Source organism: Malaclemys terrapin, chromosome 2 (assembly GCF_027887155.1).
Source record: "Malaclemys terrapin pileata isolate rMalTer1 chromosome 2, rMalTer1.hap1, whole genome shotgun sequence".
In the NCBI taxonomy this organism is placed as follows: Eukaryota; Metazoa; Chordata; order Testudines; family Emydidae; genus Malaclemys; species Malaclemys terrapin.
In genome coordinates, this window is record NC_071506.1 from 60599545 (window position 1) to 60615054 (window position 15510).

Consider the following 15510-nt stretch of genomic DNA (forward strand, 5'->3'; position numbering starts at 1 on the left):
CTGGGTGAAGCACTGACCCCTCAGGCTCTTCAGTATTTAAACACACCCCTCTCCCAGAACTCCACCCCAAAGCTGTGAAGCTTCTGGCTTACAGTTTAATTCTTTCAGGGGCATGCAATGGTTGTGAAGCAGTCAGATTGTACAAAGTGCATGCATGCTAATATCTTTATTCCACATCTACAGTATGAGCTAGGCCTGTGATTCTTTAGCTTGCATACACATACTTGAGCTAGCACAAGTATAAAACAGCAGTGTAGCCGCGGTAGCACGCAAACCTGCCTGAAACCAGTGGGTATGTACTCAGCCTAGCTAAGCTGTGCCTGCACTGCCACTACCCGTGCTACTGTGGCTATCCTGCTATTTATACTTGTTCTAGCATGAGTACATGTACACGAGCAAGGTAATCACACACCTAGCTTGCACTGTAGACGTAGGCTTAGAGACTGCCTATGCATGGCTGGTTAACAGTGAATGTGCATTTATTTACATATTAAACATTTTATCAGCCTAGTACAACTTATTTGAAAATACATTTTAAGTTAAACCCACAGTAAGTCTTGTTTCATTAGGAGACATGTTAATCCGTGTAAATGTAAATGAATGATTTCTCATTATGTTTTGCTTTCCAGACTACCTCAAAGAGGCATTTTGACAGAAAGTAAGAAAAACTGGCAGAATTCTGCTCACTGCTCTTAAACATATTGTTTTGTGCTGGATACTTCCTTGATCAGTTGAATGGATTATGCCCTTGTGGCAGGGAGAGTCTTGATCGGAGAGGTCATTGCCATCTCTGATGATCTTAAACAAGTTAAACGAACATGAACTACCTGCAACCTTAAATAAACGTTTTTCCCATCTCCACACACACACACACACACACACTCTCTCTCCCCAAACAATAAGATCAAATAAAATTATACACAGTAGGAAGTCAAGAGACATGGACTTCTGCTACACTTTTATTGTTACCTCATCCTCCCAACTCACCCCCCATCCAGTTTGTTTTATCTACGTGCTGCATCCTGCCTTTCAAGTAGACAGAAAAGCTCCATGGGGCAGGGACAATCTTCTTTGTTATTTGTGTCTAATGTAGCTAGTGCACCCCTTGACTGGGTTTCTAGATTCTACCCCATAGACATAACATGGACATTATGGCACTACTTCAATATTTTTTTGTCATTTGTTTTAAATGGGGAATTGTCTTAAAACATTTTATGACTAACTATTTAGAAAGATCTTCAAAGTGGAAGTTTTTGGTGGAAGAAATGTTGGAAGTTTACCATTTAATTATGAATAGATTCATAGATTCTAGGACTGGAAGGGACCTCAAGGGGTCATTGAGTCCAGTCCCCTGCCCGCATGGCAGGACCAAATACTGTTTTTTCCAATTCCAGTTTGTTGGATTCAAGTCAGGACAACCAGCCCCCTTTTAGGAAGGTGGCATTTGTAACAGCTTTAATTCAAAAGGGAATGTAGCAAGCACTGACTTCCCAATCAGAGAGAATTAAAAAAAATTCCTCATATTGTATGCTTGAATTATTCTGGATTCCAACAAGTTTCAGTGTCATCACCTTCATTCAGGCTGAACTTACAAGAGGTTAGTTTGCTTTTGGTATTGGAATGCAGCACAGTGTTCTCTTTTGAACAGGAGCCGTGTGAAGTACTTAAGTTAATTGCTAAGGTCACCTAAATCACAGAACAGTTTATTCTAATAAGGTGCTTTTGTAAATCTTTTGCCATTTTATACAGTCACAAGTATTGGAGATAGGTCTGAACCAAAACCCCAGAGCTCAGTACACCTTGGCTTTAGAAAAATCTGGAGGCTGAATCCAAACGTTGTAACTCATGTTCCTCTATGGTTGTTAGAGATTACATCAACTTGTAGTAAGATGTATTACAATTACTGCTGAGAATATGCCTAAAATAGGCATCTACACATTTTTTTGGATGACTCTCCTACTGGGGCAGATCCACCAGTACTAACAACAGTGGGAGTGCAAGTGCTGACAAGCTGCCTAAGTTGGCATATCGGGCCTAGCACAGCATTTTGAGGAATGATGTATTATAATTTGCCTGGTGCCAAGAAACATGCTCAGTGCCTCACAAAGATGTGGGCCCTGCTGTGAAGAGTTTATGATCCAAAAATTAGACAAAAAGACAAGTAGTATATTAAAGAGATAGGACAAGGGGAACCCACGGAGAAGCTTTATTTGGACATACACCCCTGAAAGGTGTAGAAGGTTTTTTTTAATTAAATGTTTATAGGTAGAGTTACAGTTGATGGCAATTTTATTTTCCATTTAGAATGAAGATGGTGGTGGCAGACAAAAAGTAGGCAAGAGAGGACAGAGGTGGTGGTGTGGTAGGAAAGTGGTATGTGGACTAGCAACTAAAACCAACCTCTGAAACGTATTGGGCACTAGACATTGATCGTATTAGTCCACATATTGATATTTCCAGTTAGTTTACACAAAAGGATGCCATTACTTGGGCCTATTAGATAACGTATAGGTTTTTAAAGAAGTCACCTACAACGTTATGGGGAGAAACACACGTATACTGACAAGCTAGCAGTGTTTCTCCCAGTAATGCTGGAGTTGACCCAGCCTGCTCTAGGTCCTTCCTCCCTCCCTTCCCAGGTGAATCTCACTACTGTACTAGGCCCAGAACTGATCTGGAAGATCAGTTTAAAGAGGTCCTTAATATATGCTTCCACAACAAAACCATCATACAACAGCTACATTTGTTTTAAATAAAGTTGTTTTAAAACACTGTTACATATTTTGTTTAATCTTTCTGACTTTAACATTCCAGATTAACACAGCTGTATGTGCATAGTAAAAAACAAAACAAAACACCACAACAACAAAAAGACCCCTCACCCTACAAACATTACCCCTATTCTGACACATACCAACAATTCAGATAAGGCAGTTCCTAACTTCAGCTCTACTTATATAGTGTAGCTCCTGGGGTCTCCTGTCTGGAGGCCTCAGACTGTATTACATAATATGAGCTGAAATATCTAAATGGCTATAGCCAAGAACAAAGGGTGCACTTGAATTTAAGGATAGCGATTGTATCTGGCTTTTATAGTTTATATTCAGCCAGTAGTTGTGTGTGTAAAGTTTTACATGTAACCTAGCATTCAAATAGTGGTCGCATAGAGAGTGAGTTTTAGTTGATTTAGGAACAGAGAGTCCTGTGGCACCTTTAAGACTAACAGATGTATCGGAGCATAACCTTTCATGGGTGAATACACACTTCGTCGGATGCATGAGTTGATTTAGGGGATCTCATGTTCACCCCTTTTTTGTCTAGTCTCAGATTTTAGTCAGAAATAAGTTATTGTGGGGCTTTTAAATTACCACAAATATACAATAGATACTCACACACTATGTGAAATAGAACATTCAGAAACACATCTAAGACATTGCTTACCCCCTCCATACAACGCCTTAGACACCCCAAAGTAACACTGAATATAAGCTCATACTCTGAATATTGTAGTTACGGTTTTAGCTGACAAAGTGTTTACTTGGCTTCTGTGCTTAATCACAACTTACCTGTCCCTAACAGCTTGACACAATTTCTAGTATGGGTTAGTACAATTTCTAGCATTTCAGGCTTGCTTTTCATTACCTACCTATTGTGAGAAGAGTAGACTTGGAAATTTTTGCAAGTGAATTTGGAAAGACTTGCTCAGAGTTTGAATCTCTCTCTAGTGAACAGTTCTCTGCAGTACTAAACATAAGTACAAGTACATCACTGTTCTCTCATTTAAAATGTAGAATAATTCTAGGATTCATGGCAATGCCAGCCTAAACTTTGCTCTAAAGAACTCTTTGTTTTCAAATAAATCAATGCCTGGCTTTAGATAATTCTATAAAGAATCCTATTCATCCAGCACACAGCATACCAGTTAACATGAGAACAACCACCATCCCTACCAACTTCTCTGAACATTTTAATCTACCTTCATTTTCCTTTTGCATATATCTGGTATAAACACTTATGAGATATAGGATATCATTATAGCTAGAATACTGTTTGCTTTCTACACATAAAGCCTTTATATAAGGCATTTGCAAACTGATTAGTTAATTAGCCAATGTTATGTTAATTATTCCTATGAGTCTATGTAATTTACCATTTTCTTCATTCCTGTTACAAGTATTATCGCAGCAAAACACACCTTAAAGGGACACCATCCTGGTCTGATTTTGCAGTCCCTTGTGCACAAAACTCCTATCAGTTTTCAATAGGAACTCTGAACACAGAAGAAATGCAAAAGGAAGTCATTTAGGGCCAAGTCTAGGTTCTGTAAAACCCCGTATGTTGAGAAGTGTTTTCATGAATTGTTTTTCTACATTTAAATTTAAACTTTAATATTAAATGTTCAAACACTTCCCTGGTGTCCTGAGAACCCAAGTCACATGGTACTATTGAATTAGTTTGGTCAGTTTCACTTTGTGGTTCTAATTTAATTACTCACACGGGAGTAAAATGCAAAAACCTAACCAGTGAAAGTAAATTAGATTAACAATTTTAAAATATTGATGGTATTTTAGTGAGACTGCACTATTTAGTAGTTAGCATTAAGGGAGGGAGTCAGGAGACCCAAGTTTGATTCTAGATTGTCAGTATCTCACCATGCGGCCTTGCATAAGTCATTTAACCTCACTATGCTTTATTTCTTAAAACACTTTTACCCCAGCTGTCACAAAATGGGATCATCCAGTTATTTATTTATTATAGAAAACCCACCTTTAGAGACAAACTCACGTTTTTTCCATTTGAACACCTCATATATAAATATTTATCTCAACTACCTCTCTCTTTCTTTAGCTACCCCTTCCTTTAACTTCAGTTCTTTCCTAGTTTACAACCAAGGTGGCAGAAAAACAAGCCCCTTACATGTTTGAATTACTGGTCTTCAGGCAGTCAGCTGCCCTGGTATATTTTTTGTCACTTAGCTTTTTCTTCTACACCATTCTAATTTTGTCCTGTAAAGTAGTTTTGGTAGTGATCCAAACTTTTATGCTTTAATCTTGCCTTGAGAAAGCAATGTAATTTTAAATCCCATCTGCAAACAGTACAGAAGTTATATAGATGTTAAACAGCTAATGTTGAGAGGAAAAAAATCTAAGACAAAACAGACCATAAAATGGAAGCTTCAGAAGCTGTTTATGTAACAGCATTCATTTTCTGGAAGTTCAGTCCCTAATTTACTAAAAGAGAGTAAAATAATTAAGGGCTTGATTATGATCCCAGATCCCTACATGTGTAATACCAAGAAGCTAAACAGACTACATTTGAGGCAATAACAACTGTCTCTGTATACAACTGTAGCTCTGTCTGGCTATTGCAGACTAAGAGTGAATTAAGACAGATATGGATGTCCAACGTGCCTGTGCTTGAAGAGAATGAAAACAAGCCATGAGAGATCAAAAGGAGGAGGTCTTAGGCCTAAATACCTGTTATTCATTAGTATGTTCACCTCTCTGAATCCAGAAGCACATTTCAGTGCAATATTTTTACAAAGTCATAGGGTATAAACATTACTTATGAGGCTCCTTGGTTGTTTATAGCCAAGTTTTTCAGAAGCATTCACTAGTTTTGTTTGCCTACCTGATGCCAGTGCCTAATTTTCAGAGATACTAAGGACCAAGGATCCTAAGGATACTAAGGACAGCAGATCAGGGTGAGGAAGGAGGGCATCAGTTGGTCACCCAAAAATAGGGTATGGCTCAGTGAATCAGTGGCTCTTCCTCGGTTTCTCTCTGGGCCTTTCAGCTGATCCACCCAGCCCCCAACACCTTCTGGATTGAGGTGACTCAGCCCTCTGGTTAGATCACACAGAAGTTCCACCCCTACAGGATACCCAAAACCCAAACTAAAAATGAACACAAAGAAACAGATTCTGCCCTCCCTTCCGGGAAGTCCCAACAGGCTTTGATCTTCCCTGGTTCATGCCCCAGCCAGCCTTCTCCTCCACAAGGAAAGCTCCAGGTCTTTTCTCCCTCCCAGCCAAACAGCCCTTGAATTGGGTCTCTCTTGTTAGCTCCTCCCTCAAAGCATGAAGCTTGCTTCAGGTGTCACAGAACAGGGCTTACTGGGCCCCCCAGCACACCGTTAGCCTTTCCTGAGTCATGTTGGATTTGTACACTCCATCACAAGGAGAACACAAAAATTAGTGAACACTTCCAAAAAATTTTAAACTTAGTTTATAGGAAGCCATTTACAGATGTAAAATCTGATATGCAAAACCAAAATCCAACAATTGGGTTTTACACTCTTGGTAACTTCATGAATATTCCTATCTACATGAAGCTGTCTCACCTCTGTTACACCCAACATTCTTCAGCTAACAACTTGATAAGATAAAAATAAATACGGTCATTCAACTGTTTCAGAACAATAGGTGAGAGAGGAAGAACACAACGAAATGGAAATTGATTATACACAGTGAAAGAGAAAACTGCAACACTGTGGCATGCAGTATGCTTCATGGACAGTTAGATGTGTCAATCCCATTTCTTAGCTTGCATCAACCTAGGTGGCCCATCAAAGAACCAGACTCTGATATCCCTTTCACTTTTCCAAAAAGGAATGCAATATTCCAAGAAATTATGCAACTTTTGAAACAGCAAAATTTTCTGGTACAATTTGGCTAGGCACATAGTTCTATTGAATTGTTTGAAACTGAAAAGGGGAACTCCAAAGTGTGTGTGCGCGGGGGGGGGGGGGGGGGGGAGGGGGGGGAGCACACAAGTTTATGCTCCTTTATTCAAATGCACACAAACTCCTATTCCTTTCTCACCTTCCCTGTCACCACCCCAAAAAGAAAAAGAAAAAAAAAGATGTTTCTGCTTTAAAAAAAAAAAAAACATTTAAAATATCAGGACTATCAGGTCCCCCTGTTGTTAGAGGATCTTTTCACCATGGAGGACATGAATATTATCAGGCTGTAGCGTGGGTGGCAGCTTTTCGTGCTCCCCAGGAGTGGTGGGAAGTGGATGATCAGTTAGTCTAAGATGGGGAGAGGTACTATGCAGGTTACAGGTGATCTAATTATTAAGGCTCCCCAAAGAAAGATCTTAGGTAAAGTGAGGAGCTGATGGGAGCTTATTTAAAATAAATTAAGCTTTAAGATATTATTTAACCCTTCACTGCTTCTTTATGACAAAGCAACAGTTTTTGCTTTGCAGGTCACTTTCACACACCAAGATAAGCAGGCACACATAATTTTACTTTAAACTGAAAAAAGCATTATGCTCTATAACTTTAATATTTAAGGAGAGGTAACCTTACACATACACAAAACATTCTGTTTGTTTAGACCATCTGTGCCAGTTCTACTAGTGGTTCTCAAACTTTTGTACTGGTGACCCATTTCATATGGCAAGCCTCTGAGTGCAACCCCCCTTATAAATTAAAAACATTTTTATATATTTAACACCATTATAAATGCTGGAGGAAAAGCAGGGTTTGGGCTGGAGGCTGACAGCTCACAACCCTCCATGTAATAACCTCATGACCCCTGAGGGGTCCCAACCCCCAGTTTGAGAACCCCTGTACTAGCCTATAAACAAAATTCACAGTGATCAAGATTTTCAGAGTTATTCATCATTTTGGGTGCTTCAGTTTTTGGATGTTCATCTTGAGGCACCTTAAGAGGGCCTGGGTTTTCAGAAAGGGCTGAGCTTCTACCCTCTGAAAAGGACAGTTAGCGCCCCAGCTTGTTGGACACTAAAAGTTCGCTAGTGACGTACTGCAGTTATTATGTCAATGTGCACTAGGGAACTTTTACTGGATAGTAGCAAGTGCCACATGGACAGTACATGCACAGGACGCTACAGCGCTCTAGATTTGCGCCCCAGCTTGACATGTATTAACTGCTCGTTTAGACAAGACACACTAAAAGGGGCCAACTATGTGAATCTGATTGCAGGATCATGGTCTAGGTCAGTGGTTCTCAAACTTTTGTATTGGTGATCCCTCTTACACTGCAAACCTATGAGTGAGACCCCCCTTATAAATTAAAAACACCTTTTTTTATATGTAATACTATTATAAATTCTGGAAGCAAAGTGGAATTAGGGTGTGGAGGCTGACAGCTCATGACCTCCCATGTAATAACCTTGCAACCCCCAGTTTGAGAACCCCTGGTCTATGTTAAAAACGAGTATAAAGTAGAAAATAAGGCTAGTGAATAACTTGCAGCAGATTTTGCCAGTAGACAGTCTAACCGATTTACCAAATACATACAAAGACTCAGATTATCACAGGACCTAAAGCAGTTCAATAGTATTTGGGCACCTAACTTCTTTAGGCTCCTTTGAAAACCGCATCTTCAGAGAACAAGGATTAGCAAGCAAGACTGTTACTATTAAGATAACGTTAGTTTCTACCTTTAATTTTTGTACATCATTTACATACCACAATGACAGATGGTTTAGGAAAAACCTAAGGTATGGATTAGACTTCTTTTGATTACTGATGGGATTCTTCAGTATTCTGAGGAAAAAAATCAGGGCTGAGATTCAGCCAGTATGCATTGATACATCTCTTTCATGTTGCTCTCTTATTCTCCAAAATCCAAGTTTAATTTTTAAAAAGTAAATCTCTAGCTTTTATAGTTGCTGAGACAGCCTCAAAGACAAACTAAGTGTAATCGATACAGTGATGTCCGCCTTTGTTCGCAAAATTTGAAAATGGGTGAATGGCCCCGTTCATCTCATTAGGGGCTAACTCAGATGCCCAATGATAACAGTGTTGACATTGAAAGGATTAGCTATTCCACTGCTCATCAAAGCATGTAAGAAAGGAGAGTAAAAATTTTACTACAAGGATCTGCACAGTCTATTGAGCGACAGGTCACGTTGGTTCCACAAGTGAATGGGCTTGGGGGAGTACCTCCCACTTTTCCCATACACACTCCAAAATCAAGGAGTCAAACCCAAGCAGTCTTGCAGAGTCCAGTCAAGGCCCATCAAATAGAAGCCAAGTGTGAGAAGCTCAGCAGGGCCCATGAATGTATTTGGACCCCACTGAGGGGGAGCTGAAACTTGTGCGCATTCTGGGCTCCTCGTATTTTGAATAGCTGCCATATCTGCTATGAGCAGTGAGTGAAGCTTCTTTTGTAGGTGGAGTTTGGAAGAGTACCCCTCCCCACACACATCTGACTCCTAAACAATATTCATCTCAGAGGCTGAGATTGTTCCTCATCACATCTGAACAGAAAGCAACCCCCTGCAAGTGGATTTCCCCTTCTGTGCGGAAGGGAGGCTTAGCCACCGCTGTAATACTGTCTTGTCTCCACTCCTCCCCAACCTGGTGCAGAAGAGGTCTCCATGGGGGAGAAGGAGGAGATGTAGAGAGTCAGAGGGATGCAAATCCTTCTCCCTCTAACCTTGTGGTTACCTAAAAAAGATAATACAGCCCCATATTGTTTTAACTTGCTTAGTATCTTTCAGAGGGAAGGTAATGAAAGCAAGGTAAGGGCCACTATTCACTTAAGGCTTTGAGGCTCAGTCTCTCTCAATTGCCCTGAATTTAGTCACGCCCTACCTCCCAAATGTCTGTTGCTTTCACCAGGCACCAATATTTATTCAGGATCATGTAGTGGAATCAGAACATTGGGGTTGTCTACAGTTGCAAATCACAGCCCAAAAACCTCCCAACCAGCCAACCTAAACATTGGACATATGGGAGAAGATCCGGTGAGGTACACAAATAGTAGGTCAATCAACTTAAAGGGAGCAAGGGACACTGTTAGCTTGGTTGGAGGGAGGGAAATAAAGTTTGCTCTCCTGAAATGTACCTATCATTATTACAAAAAACATCTAAAATTACACTAACTGAAAGAAGTTAATGAGCAGAAAATTTCTCAATTTTTTCTGCTTGTTTACTCTGTGCATTTGACAGCACTTGGGCCCCAATCTTGTAATCAGATCCTTTTATAAAGATATTTTCAGTCTCTCCCTTGCTAACAGACCACACAGAGGAGAAGGAGGAACTGAAACTACCATACACAAACCTTGATCTTGCCATTGAATCCATGTGAGTGCAAGACTGCCTAGATGGATCTGATTACAAGATTGGGGCCAAAGTGCTGTCAAATGCACACAGTAAGCAAAGAGGGAAATAGAGAATTTTTCTGCTCATTAACTTCTTTTGGTTAGTGTAATTTTAGGTGGTTTTTGTAAAAATAGCAGGTACATTTCAGAGAGAGTAGGCCCTCTCTGCTCCTGTTGCAAGCTGACAGTCTCCCTTGCTCTCATTACGTTTCTTGTCCACCGTCCTACTATTTAGAGATTGTTAAGGGATTTAACAATTCAGGACAAACTTTAAAAGAAAATAGATTTTTTTCCTGTTAGTGAGTTTTGTTAAAGTTGACAGTCCTTTTAAAATGAGTCTCTTTTTTAAGCCTACTATATGAATCATTTTAGGGATTGCAATTCAATTCACTATTCTAAGACACAAGGGTTAGGTACAACTGAGCCTGATAAACTTTTAGAAAGATTTCATTCCAACCTAGTACCGGAAGGTCCATCAGACCCCACATCACAGATAGCAGACTTTCATCTGGGAACCAATCACTTTATACTGTATTTAAGTTGATGGCAGAATACTCACTGGCTATAAGAATAGGAACAGGCCCCGAAGAGACTATCGGGTTTACTAAAAAGTTATTAAAACAATGAATTTTTAGAAGCATACTTTTACTTTTCACTGTATAGTTTACTTTTTGCATTCCTCTTTCACTTTTAATCAGCTTTCTCTCATGCAAAGTGCTGCAGCCTTCAGATTGCAAACACTGCACCAGAATGTTACAAAAGTGCATGCACAGACTGCAAAACAATAAATAGAAGTACAGGTAACAAAACAAAGTCTACCTTTCCTAAAGCTGTGCCCCTTTAAAAGACACAAACAGATTAACTGTTCCAAAGAGACATGGCATTGAAGCGTAATAAGAACGGAAAGGTAGAGCCTTATGCTTACATTCTGGAGGAAAATGATCTTGCCCTGAGATTTTCTCCTCGTTATTCTCTCCTCTCCCCCATCAAGTAATTTCTTTTATAATCAACATGGGCAGACGCGCGAGGAACCTGAAAACAAGCTGATCTGACCAGTCACTACAACTCCTCTGAAGAATGCAAAGCCAGAAATGCGCAGCTGAGCACAGGGTACCGCCGCACGCTTTCTAATGCCGGTGATAGACCAGGATACGTACCACGCGCCTGTACAGGGCGTTTCTACCGGGCAACTTCCTCGCAATATTCCCTTTCGAGGATTAAATAACCGAGACAGCACTTTTTCCTTCCGGAACTCTGAGCTAGTTCCGAGCCCCCCGACGCGAGCGTTTTGTGCACCCGAGCAGCTCGGGCTTCCTGCGGAAGAGGGAGGCAGGATTTTTTAAAAAGCCTACTTATTTCTAAGTACAAACGAGCAGGGTGCAAGGCCCGCGTTTCCCCAGGTTAGCGCCGCACCGAGCAGAGCCCCAGCAGCCTAAGGTCCCGGCAGCTTCAGTTCTGCGGCCACGTGCGGCTGGACCACAAGCCGCCTGGCTGCCCCGACCCCCAGCCCGGCTCCTCCGCGGCTACACCTACCCCAGAGCCCAGCGCCGGGCTGAGCGAGCCTCCGCCACTTTGCACTTTCTCTTCCTTTTTCCTGGAGCCCGCTGCCGGGGTTAAATGCTTCTTCCCTGACGTGTCAGCGGAGCTCCTCCCGGGGCCCCCGCCGGCCAGACACGCACGCAGCCGCCGGCCAGGGCTGCCCTCCCGGCCCCGCCCGGGGCTCGTGCCAAGGAGCGCTTACATGCCCCAGGGAGCGCTCGCAGGCAGCACCCGCCCACCGGTGCAGGCTGCCGGCCCCGCCCGCGGGATCCGAACTGGTCTCCCCGCAGCCGCCCCGAGCCGAAGGCGGGCACTTGCGCCACCACTGAGCCCTGCCTCAGCCCACACCCAACCCCGGCTCCTGCAGCGGCTTCACCCACCGGCCAGTCACCAGCTTGGCCCAGGCACCCGCCGGGGAGGGTCATTTGAGGACGCTGAATTAAATGTGAGTTTCATGTGACACAGGGAGCGAGCAAGATAGCGGGGCGCTGCGGCCTCTAGCGGGCCTGGAGGCAACTGCAGGCTGCTATGCCTCCGAGAGCCGGTGAGAGCGGTTCGCAGAACATTCCTCCCCTCCAGTGAGTTATGCCTCCTTGTTAAAATCAGATTAACTCACTTGGGGTCGGTCCTGATGGTGCTTCCTTAACAGCAGGCTGCTTTTAAATTAGAAAGACAGCTGGGTAAGGGAATGTCCTTTATTGGGCCAGCTTTTGAGAGAGAGACGAGCTTTCCAGCCATACAGATCTCTTCTTAGCCGGAAAGCTCGCCTCTCTCTCACTAGAAGCTGGTCCATTAAAGGACATTCCCTCACCCACCTGGTCTTTTTACTATCCTGGGACCAATACTGTTCCAAGAATACTGCAAACCGCAACTGAAATGAAAAGTCCTTCCTACTTAAAACAGAGTGTGTATGCAGGGAGAGCTCCAACGCCATAGCACGTGGGTCAAACCAGCAGGCACAAGTGGATCACATTGACATCTAGTTCTCTACATAAATCTCTTCGGGTATTGGGGTTTTAATATATATATATATATATAAAAAACAGAAGAATCAAGTCATTAAAATACAACATGTATTGACATGAAACATTTGCAGCTTTGTACAAGTTTGAGAGTGGGAAACAATCCAGCAGCAGATAAGAAGTAGGCTTTTATTAAACAAAAGATTAGAGAAGCCACTTGTTGTGTGCCATTTTTAAGCTTATTAAAATTAGTGTATGTTCTATGTCTTGTTGTACTTCCATGTTTAAGAACATTAAGGTTTTTATCCTCTGAAAGCTGCAGCCACTTAATAAGATATACTACATTTGTGTGTCTTCCTACAAAGTTTTAGAACTACCATCCTTTAACAGGAAAGAAAAATCAGGCTATCTTAATTGTACTGGGTAAATGGTCTAGATACCGCTTGTGTATAAATACTAGTATAGTAGACAGTCCAAGAAGTGTGAATAAGAAGTTTCTATAGAGAGATTATTTGTAAATTAATACAATTCTGACAAACCTTTATATGTTGGATAGTATGGAGTGATTACACATCAAGGGCATAAGTAAATTCTGAGACCCATTTGCAAATCTATTAGAAATTACCATTTGAGTACCATGTATCTTCAACTCCGGATATCTGAACTCCTCCTAGGCTATCTCAATATATTTAAAAATAAGTAAAATGTAACTGAATGTGATTAATCAGTTGTGCACTTGCCAGCCTATGCAACCACATGTGGAATGGCTTCTATATGAAGAGAGATTAATAAGACTGGGACTTTTCAGGTTGGAAAATAGAAAAGTAAGAGGGGATATGATTGAGTCTATAAAATCATGACTGGGGTGGAGAAAGTAAATAAGAAAGTGTTATTTACTCCTTCTCATAACACAAGAACTAGGGGTCACCAAATGAAATTCGTAGGCAGCAGGTTTAAAACAAACAAAAGGAAGTATTTTTTCCACACAATGCGCTGTCAGTCTATGGAACTCTTTGCCAGAGGATGTTGTGAAGGCCAAGACTATAACAGGGTTCAAAAAAGAACTAGATAAGTTCATTGAGGATAGGTCCATCACGGACTATTAGCCAGGATGGGCAGGGATGGTGTCCCTAGCCTCTGTTTGCCAGAAGCTGGGAATGGGCAACAGGGGATGGATCACTTGATGATTACCTGTTCTGTTCATTCCCTCTGGGGCACCTGGCATTGGCCAATGTCAGAAGATAGGATACTGGGCTAGATGGACCTTTGGTCTTGTTACCTCTTATGTTCACTGTCACCCTTTTCTTCCTCCTTTCTATTGTTTATTAAACTCACTTGTTTAGTTCCTGTCTTCAAGCTAGATTGTAAACTCTTCAGGACAGGAACTGTTCTGTATGTTTGTACTACACCTAGTACAGTGGGGCCCCAGTCTAAATTGGAGCTTCTGGGACACTACCACAATACAAATAAATAATTCAGAATGCTCATAGTGTTTCACTTGTGTCTGCAGACTGCAGGCTCACATCAGGTATTTGGACACCTACGCCCCAGTTTGATGCACAAACCAGGGGAAGACAGGTGTTTCTCTGCCTAACTCACCTGTGGTGCCCAATCTAGCAAGCATGCTCAGAGCCTGCCTACCAAATCAGGCCTCTATAGGCAAGTTTACACAAAATAGCACAGAGGGAGGAGGGGGAAGAAACCGTTTCAACAGGAGAGATTGAGGGATTCCCCACATCAGACTATCCCATAGCACAGTGACTAGGGCACTCACCTGAGAGGTGGCACATCCCTATTCAAATCCCTTCTCTTCCTCAGGCACAGGAGGGATTTGAACCAGGGGTCTCCCACTTGAGTACCCTAACCACTAGGCTACAAGTTATGAGGGAAGACTACATCCTCTAAAAAAACAGCATATGTGCCTAACCCCAAGAGGGGGTTTGCAGCTGAGAATCCCAAGCAGAGGGAGGCACCTCCCTGCAGCCAGCTGTCAAACTCCCTAAGAAGGGCAGGACTTAGCAAACACCCTTGCCCTGGCATCTTCCATTGGTTAGGCAAGGAGCCACCTAGCATTTTGGCTTTGGAAAATCCCATTCTGAGGTCCCCATTAATTGTATAAGGTGCCTAACTCAGACTTTGTGAATCCCAGTGATTTTCTAGACACCTGAAGTTAAGGGTGATGGTGCTCAATGTTGCCAGGCTTAAGTTTCTATGTGAATCAATCTAGCCCTAAGTAACTTATTTCTGCCACCTCCTCCCCCCCCCCCCCCCCATCATGGGTGCTGAATACTTGCTCTTATTGTTTTCAGTGGGAGCTGTAAGTATTTAGCACCTTTGGAAAAAACAACCAATCCTGTCTCCCCTTCAAAAAAACAAAACAAAACACCAGACCACTGCTTAGATGTCTAGCTCGAAGCTCCCAAGTTTGAAAAAATTTGGCCTGCAGGTAGGTCTCAGTGGGGACCCATGAAAGGTTATATTTCCCCCTCAGTGGGAAATCCATGAAAGATTATGTTTTCCAGGCATTGCTTTATCTTTTGTTCTTTGATGGCCATTTTCTGTGTTCTTTTGGCAGGGTGGGTGGCAGAATGATAAATTTGTCTCAAAGCAATGTTGCTGTTTGGAGTTCATATTTTCTATTGATCATTTGTACTACAGCACACTCTGCAATTTCCCTCTTTTGTTATCTCAACATACAGCGTCATACACTCTCTCTCTCTCTCCAAAGTCCCTACCTTGAGGAGCATGCTATCTAATTCAAAGAGCCATACTGAGAACAACAAATCACACAAACGCACACAAGCTAAGAAAATACATTGGGGAGGAGATAAACATTTTGAGACTTCACAAAACAATTAGGTTTTAAAGAGATAGGAGAGGGCACTTGGCACAAAAGATGTAGGAAGTTGCTCTGAGCAGAGGGCTAG

The 15510-nt window shown here is 42.0% G+C and overlaps 1 protein-coding gene across 3 annotated transcripts in view; it reads right to left on the minus strand.

Moving 5' to 3' along the window:
- SGK3 (serum/glucocorticoid regulated kinase family member 3) overlaps positions 1-11998 on the minus strand; it is a 79920-nt gene extending 67922 nt beyond the window's left edge. The window contains exon 1 of one of the 3 annotated variants that reach the window (XM_054019298.1): positions 11616-11998. The gene's annotated coding sequence lies outside the window, so the exon portion shown is untranslated. Of the gene's footprint in view, positions 1-11007; positions 11081-11615 lie in introns of those variants that run through there. The other 2 variants (XM_054019303.1, XM_054019301.1) reach the window with 2 other exon arrangements.
- Positions 11999-15510: the final 3512 nt, after the last annotated feature.